Here is a 7,702-nt window from a genome sequence, read left to right on the forward strand (position 1 = left end):
ACTGGTGTCATTTCACATGCTGCCTGCAACCAGAGTCAAGTACGGTAGTTTTATTAGAGGAAACAGAGAGCAGTTACAAGCCTGCAGCAGCTTCAGGAATCTGTGACACCAATGCTAATCTTATCTGTGCTACTTGCAACTTAGACTTTGATGTGTGCTATTGGCCCAAGTCCTATAGCTCACAGATTGAATTTCTGTTATTTCTGTGCTATTTCCATGAAAGACTTACCCAAAACACATAAAATAACCCCATGGCTTACATGCAGCATATTGTCCACAGAACCTGCTGATGTTGATCCTGCCTGCAGTAAGTTAAAATGTTAAAGCTGAAGCTGACAGGTCAAAAATCCAACATTACTCAGCCCTTACTTGTTTAGTACTATTGCCAGAAAACTGCTAGTAGTATCTGCTGGAAAAGAGCCTTTACCTGAGGCTATCTTGTGAATTTTACGGGCAGGAACATCCCAAGAAACAGTGTTTTATATAGGGAACAGTGTGTTCTGTTTCAGTTGGTAACAAGAGCTGTAGTTTCGTTGAGACCTGTGTTGAAATACTATATCCATGACAGGGAAAACTATAATTACAATTATACCAGTTCTTTATATCTTGATTATACTATTCTGTCATCATAATTACTAATACATGCATATCATGAATAAATCTGTAATATTTCATTTAAGCACTGAATTTGGACTTAAATTCCCTGTATCTGCCAGTATGCTGAGCACCACAAAAATGTGGGTGTTTGGAGGGTGTTTCTGGGTGCTAAATAGGAAAGCAGTCAGAGAAGCTGGCTAATCCCACTCTCTTCTGACTGCAGTTACAGCTGCAGCGTGCCCAGTAAAACCTTCCAGAGATTACATACTTTTTTCCAAGTATTAATCTTTCCTAAGGCTTACTTATTCTTAGGGGTAACCAAAAATCTTGACAATCACACCAGGAAGAAAAATTCACCACTACCGATGTGGCATCGTATTTCTTCACTCCTCCTCCAGCTTTTTAATTCTGGGAAATGTTGGATCTCTGGTGACAGAGCTCCTATCCAGCCCCTGGGGGATTTTTTCCTGCAGAGGTTCCTGTTTTCCTATCCTCAGGTCCGAGATGCTCGAGCAGGCCCAGGGAATGGCTGATGCTCTCCTTCTCTGGGTAGTCTTCCCCTGCCAGCACTGCTCTTCGAAATGGTGCCCATCACAACGTCTGGACCCCACCACGGACCGGGCTGCTGTAGCACCGTCACTACATTAAGGGTGCCGCTCCATCCACACACGTCGGAGCTGGACTGTGTCCTGGCTGGACTCAGAACTGGGGATGAAGCAGCACAAAAGGTGGGGTTCTGTCTCAGTAACGATTAACTGGAATATCCCTGTCAACACCGAGCAGACTTTGTAACTGAATTCAGGCAATAATAATAATAACAACATCTTATCTCTGGCTAGGGACATTTTGCAACAGACTCTACTGCGGGTTTATGGATCAATAGGTGCCTATCAGCTCATGGGACAGCCCAGGCTTTTTCTCCTTTTGCTGCCATTAATATTTAGTACAACTCACCCGCTGCTGAAAAGAGTACTGGAGGGGATATATAAATAATTTCCTATCCATTTTTAATTTACTGCGTCAAATTTTGTCATGCCAAGACTTGGCCAAAGTAACCTTGCCTGAGCTAGTTGAACATAATGTCAATGAAAAGAGTGGCAATTTTAGAAATGCAGAATGGTGTATTTCTGCTGTGGGACTGTATAATTTTTGACATCGTAATTAAAAAGCAATTACTTTTGCACTGACGCAATTTGTCATGCTGTACATCCTCAGATCAAAATTAATCATCTCTCAATACATCACCTCTGTGCCACTTACTTTAAGGTAATATTGTGAGACTGTGAACACAAGCAATCCAAACAAAAATCACATGGAATATTAAGTGATTTTGCTCCTCTTTTTTGAAACGTCGATCTTCTCTTTTAGGCTTCAATGTTCAGTCATATCCCACAGCCCCTGTGCTTGTGCCTTCCATCTGGTTTACTTATTGGTGTCTCCGTTTTCCTGGGAGATTGAGTAGAAAGTAAGCATAAACAGGAAAAATTAGTAGAATTATGGTCAGATGGAACATATGTGGCACTTGAGCAGGGTTGGGGCGTTAAAGAGGACTATAGAGCATCAGCACATCTATAGCTATGTTTCCTGAACTTTCTGTGCTTCAGTTTAGTGTTTAAATTACGAAGGATCTCAGGGCTCTTTAACTTGCCAAGATTGTTGTTTTTCTCTTCGTAAATGGAGATAGTGATATGTTGATGCTGGTGAGGGCGTTTTGGTTTTCAGGAAAGCTAATAAGTAAAGCTTGATACACATGATTTGTATTTGCAGGTATATAGCTATGTAGAAAATCTTTTTCTCAAGAAGGTTGGAGTGACAAAATGTCTAGATAAGAAAAGAAAAATCAACTTGTAATAGTTCTGTTAAGATAGAATCTTTGGGCTAATAATTAAAGGAAAAGGTTATTTTGTAATTAATTAACCATGGTAGAATGATAAAAAAGTATTCTGGGGTAAGTCTGAAAAAAATCTTGTCTACTGTAAGGTGTTAATTGATGCCGTGATGTTATGTTATGAAAAATAATGTGTGAAATAGATTAAATGAAAGACATACTTGAAAGAGAGGTTCCCTGAAACTTTCCTGCAGATGAATATTTTGACCACAATGTCCACCCACTTCTGCTTGTTACAGTAACAACTGAGTTGCTTTTCAGTAGTAGAGAACCTGGGTCTGGACTTTGCTCCAGCAAACCTGTGAGTACTTTCTGTAATCATTTTACTATGACTCACCAGTGATAACCACAATAAAAGCAGGGACTGAATTTCAGTCTAGCTGTGTCAATCTAATCCAACAGTCAACATGCCGCAGGGGCTATAAGATGTCTCTTTGCACTACAAGAATATTAAAAAATGGGAGAAGGTAAAGTAAAAAGTCACAGATTCTAGCAAATGTATCATCCTGAGATGTTTACAAAGCTTGTTCTCTTTAATTCACCAAAAAAGAGAGCGAGAAGTGTCTGGATTAAGGATTCCTTTCAGGAGAAGAAGCTACCCTTGCCCACAAGATAAAAGATCTTTAGCACAGGATACAAGAAAAAGAAATTGCTAGAACCTGAATATAGGCAAAGTCTAAATTATTTTCCAGTAATGGTGCTGAGTAATTACTGGAACAACCTACCATGGGAAGTGTGGATGCTTCATCGCCTCATGTTATCAGAGAGCGTGAGGCTAGTGCCTCTCTGCAAAGGTTGCATTATCCTAAAGCACAATTTGAGGACAGAGCAGAGGCAAGATATAGGATGAAACTAAAAAGCTGTAGTATTCATAAGATCAGCTTAGATATTATGATAACCTTCATAATCTTAAAATTTTAAAATATCACCTTATCATTCCTCCCATTCAGGCAGGAAATCTCAAATTTGGAGATTAAATTGTTTGCCCAGTGTCATATAGCAAGCCCCTAGTAGCCCTAGGAATGAATCCCTATCTACATAGTGCATTCAGTACAGCTACACCTCAAAGAAAAATGTAGTTGATTAATGAAAACAGGATTCAAACATCCCATGACTTGCTTAAACTTATCAAGCCATATGTTATTCTTTTACTTCTTCACGTGAAGCAGCCCCACAAATCACATATCAGAAGTGTCTGATATTACTCATGAAAGTTATGAGCCTCTGATAAAAAATTGTGGAAATTGTCACTGTCTTCCTGCGTCCTGTTTTTAGTAATATTTTTAGTATAAGGAATGAACTATTATCCATTTTACTATTTTGTTTATTTCTGTAATTTATGTCTGCCTAGACCACTTAGTCTTTTCTTAATGTTTTCCTGCTGTAAAACAAACACATAGCCACATACTGATGTTGTTGAAAGTCTGACTTCAGGGGAAGCAAAGCTGGTTCCTTCTGGTCACCTAACATTGTATGTAGCATATTATAGCATAAAAATATGGCTCTGCCTAGGGCCTCATTGTCAAGAAGTTTATTATCTATCCCAGTGCAGCTCCAACTGACTGTTTAGCGGATTATACATTCCCTCTGTGTCTGACCCAAAGAGAATGTAATTTTGGTAATGTTCTCGAACAAGAGACCTTTTTGCTCAAGCTCCTAATGTTCAGACCTCAGCTGTGGAAGTCCCAGATCTAATTGCAATGTAGTACTATTGATTTGATTAGTATTTCAAGAAGAGTAGGAATGGAAAGAAGATTTTCCCTGGCATTTGTCCCAGTCCTGTGTAAACCATTAGTGTAACTCTCCTATATTGACTAATTTCTGGATTTTCAATTTCAATAAGAGAAAAAAACATTTAAGCTACCCTTTAAGCTATTTGCATTTTTAAGTTGTTGCATTTTTACTCCATTAGGAAATAGGAAAGAAACTGTAAGCTTTCAGCCATGGTGGCATCAGGCAATTTTGGCTGTGCTTTGGCAACTAAATTGGCAAAAAAACCCTAAAGAAGTATGGCATGTGCACAAAAGGAAAATCCTAAAGCAGGCATATGTGGTCTCAGTCTTGAAAATGGAGGCAGCCGACAGAACACAACCTATGAAATGGAGGCAGCAGATTAATAACAGCATTCTTTTTCCTAGCACTATATGAGATTTTCTAACTTACTGCATTTGAAATGCTTGAAAGACTGCATTATCACACAGTCAGCTGCTGAAACGGTCAGCAAATTTTAGAACTGTGGCTCTACATACTCAGGAAATGAATTGTGAAATTATGATATTAAATATTTTGCAAAAACCTTTCGGCTGCTCTATGGAAGAGGATGCTTAGATGTCTTTCTCTGTTCAGGAATATTTCTCACAGGAAAATATTTAAAATTTGGGATAAATTTTATGCAACTTTAGCCACCTGGAAGCTAATTTTATAAATTTGAGCTAATAATCTAGGCAACTTTCATGCTCAGTGGAGAGAGATAAGAAGCTTCCGTTGGAGTGCACATCATCCCTACTGTCTTGTCCCCCCAGTGCAGAACGGGATAACTGCTTTCAGGAGGTGCCTGGTTTGTCCCTTTGACTATAGGAAAGCCTGTACAATCAGGTCACTAACCTTTAAACGATATGAATCCTATCTAAAGTATTTAGTGTGGATTTTAACCCTCTCCGCTCTCCTCTCCCTCAATGCACACCCAAATCCCAGCAGTGAAATGAATCAGGGTTAAGGTAGCTGTATTGCTGTGAAATGTGCTGCTGTGGAGCAGATGCTGCTGTATGTCTTCTTGGGCTCTTCTGATTTGGGCAAGCAGTGCCCCAGAAGAAAGGAGGAACAGTGAGCAGGCAGCTGCCCTCTCCCACTGCACAAAGCAGTGATGAAAATAAATGTACAGTTTAAAGCAAAAAACTCCCATTGATACACATTTTTTTCAGCTAGATATAAGCACTTTTTTTTCCAAGCAGTGAAAAAAAATATTATCCCAAACCATTTGCCTGTCCTGGTTCATCGGGAGTTTCACGAAACATTTGTGTTGGCAGAACAGAGGGATGCTGCGCCAAGATAAAGGAGCAAACTGGGAAGGCTGCGTGGGGACTGCTTAAGCCTGCACAGCTCTCCGTGGCTTAGTCAGACGCTGAATCCGGCCCTTCGACTTTGAGGACAAGTAGATGTACACTCCATGGTCATAGGTATGTAGGCAGTACAGTTGTTATGATCCAACTGCATAGCTAGATCTTTTATATATCTTTTTCCTCCACTACTGCAGCTCCTGTTGTATTTACTGAGGTTTTGCTTCTGTCATTCAGCCATAGCATTTGTTTGTTATCTTTTCACCAGCCTTCAGGTTTTACATGCAAAGTGTTAGGATTAGCCACTCCTTTCAAACTATTTAAGAGGGATCAGCGTCAGCACATTTCATTGTTGTCTTAAGCCTTTAAATGATATTGTTACTAAGAGAGAGTTTCTGAGATGCAGCCTGTTCACAGGGTTTCCTACCAGAAGGCTTGCTGATCTCATTTTTCTAGTCTTTCTCCTGAGCTCTTTTATGTGAGACCATGTCTGAGGGTCACTGTTTTGACCAGCAGGGAGTATTCTCAGGTACACGCATGAAGGGCAGCCCAAATCAAGCAAGGGGAAACTTCTGCCTCTGACTGATAGACCCTGCAGTGCTGCAGCTACATCAGGTCCCATCCAAAACCACTCCCCTATTGCCAATGTCTGGGGGGACCCAGATCCACTGAACTATACGCTGCCAATACACATATAAAAAAATCAAAACCCCCTCTCCAAAGACTTTTCCCCATAGATTGTTACAGGCACTGCACTAAGAATTTTGGACTCCCAAAAAAGCAGCACAATAACTTAAAAAAGCAGCTTTAAAAAAAAAAAAAAAAAAAAGAAGAGAAGCTGAGGTTTATTGCCCTTCACATGTTTAAACCTTTATTTTCAGTTTTCAGATTTTTTTCTCTAGACTCATAAGGCTTGTTATTTTAAATGAAACCCTATAGTCATGTCATTAATTGCACCCACATGTCTACACATAAGCAATGGAGAGAGCTAGTGGTCCCTGATGGGTGACTGCAGGGAGATTCAGGAGGCTGAAGTGATGTGTGGAGGCAGCTACCCGGGGTCAGCCAAGAGGAAACACAAGGCTTACGGGCCCAAGTGGAATTCAGGCCGTTTGCATACAATCCTATTGAGCCTCCTGACCCTAGGAGAGGCTGACATATTTTAAATCAAACACAAGGCCAAGCGATGGCTAGTAAAGAGAACAAATTTTTCTGTATTTCATTTGTTTCCTAATCTCAAAAATAAGTTTAATAATTGCAGGCACTTGTCAGGTTAAGTACATCAAAGACTGGGGGAGCAGACTAGGGTCATAGAAGTAGCTTTCCCAGCACTGTGTGGTTCTGGGAGTCCATAACACTGATATCACCTTATCACACGGTAATTCAACTTCCTCTTAGGTTTCTGGGCAGTGCTTTTGGCAGTGTTTGCTATGGGCCTGGGGCACAAGCTAGCCCATTTATCTTGAACAAGTTGTGACAGAGATTATCTTTGTCAGATTGAAAGCACATTTTCAAAACCCAACATGTTTCAAACTCTCTTAAGAAACACTTCTTGCATGTAGTGGAAAAAGCACGTAGATTATTTTTCCTTTTATTTAGTTTTCTGTGAATTTGGGACACTTTGTATGGGTTTGGGAGGTTTTTTGATTTTATAAATTTTCAGCAGAGCAATAGGATTTGGGATTATCCTTGTTGGGTAGGGCATGTCTGCATGGCATTTCAAATGTGTGATCATGGATAATGAAAATGCTTGTTGGAAATCAGCTCACTCATGTTCTGCTATGTATGTAATCTGAGCAGCACAGACTTGAGTGTTCATTAGTGGGCCAGATGTACACCTACAGTGCATCTGTACCAATAAATAAAGTGGGCCAACATTAAAGCTCCCTCCTTAAGGGCAGGCAGCAGGACACGGTAGGTGACACCATGCTCTGTGGGCATTGGAAGTGGTACCGGGAAAAGGGGCTGAGGTGTATCCAGAGCGTGCGGTGGTGGCCACTATACTTGGGCTGACTTGTCTCCCTTTGCAAGTGCTACTGAGGGGAAAAGCAAATGAGCCATTAGTGTCCTGCAGCCTCTTCCCAGTACATCCACCTGCAAATCCACAAAATTTTCAGCCCCTCTTGGCAGCAGAATAACCAGTTGGACTGAAACTAGGCAA

The sequence above is a fragment of the Haliaeetus albicilla genome, chromosome 1 (assembly GCF_947461875.1).
Source record: "Haliaeetus albicilla chromosome 1, bHalAlb1.1, whole genome shotgun sequence".
Taxonomy (NCBI): Eukaryota; Metazoa; Chordata; class Aves; order Accipitriformes; family Accipitridae; genus Haliaeetus; species Haliaeetus albicilla.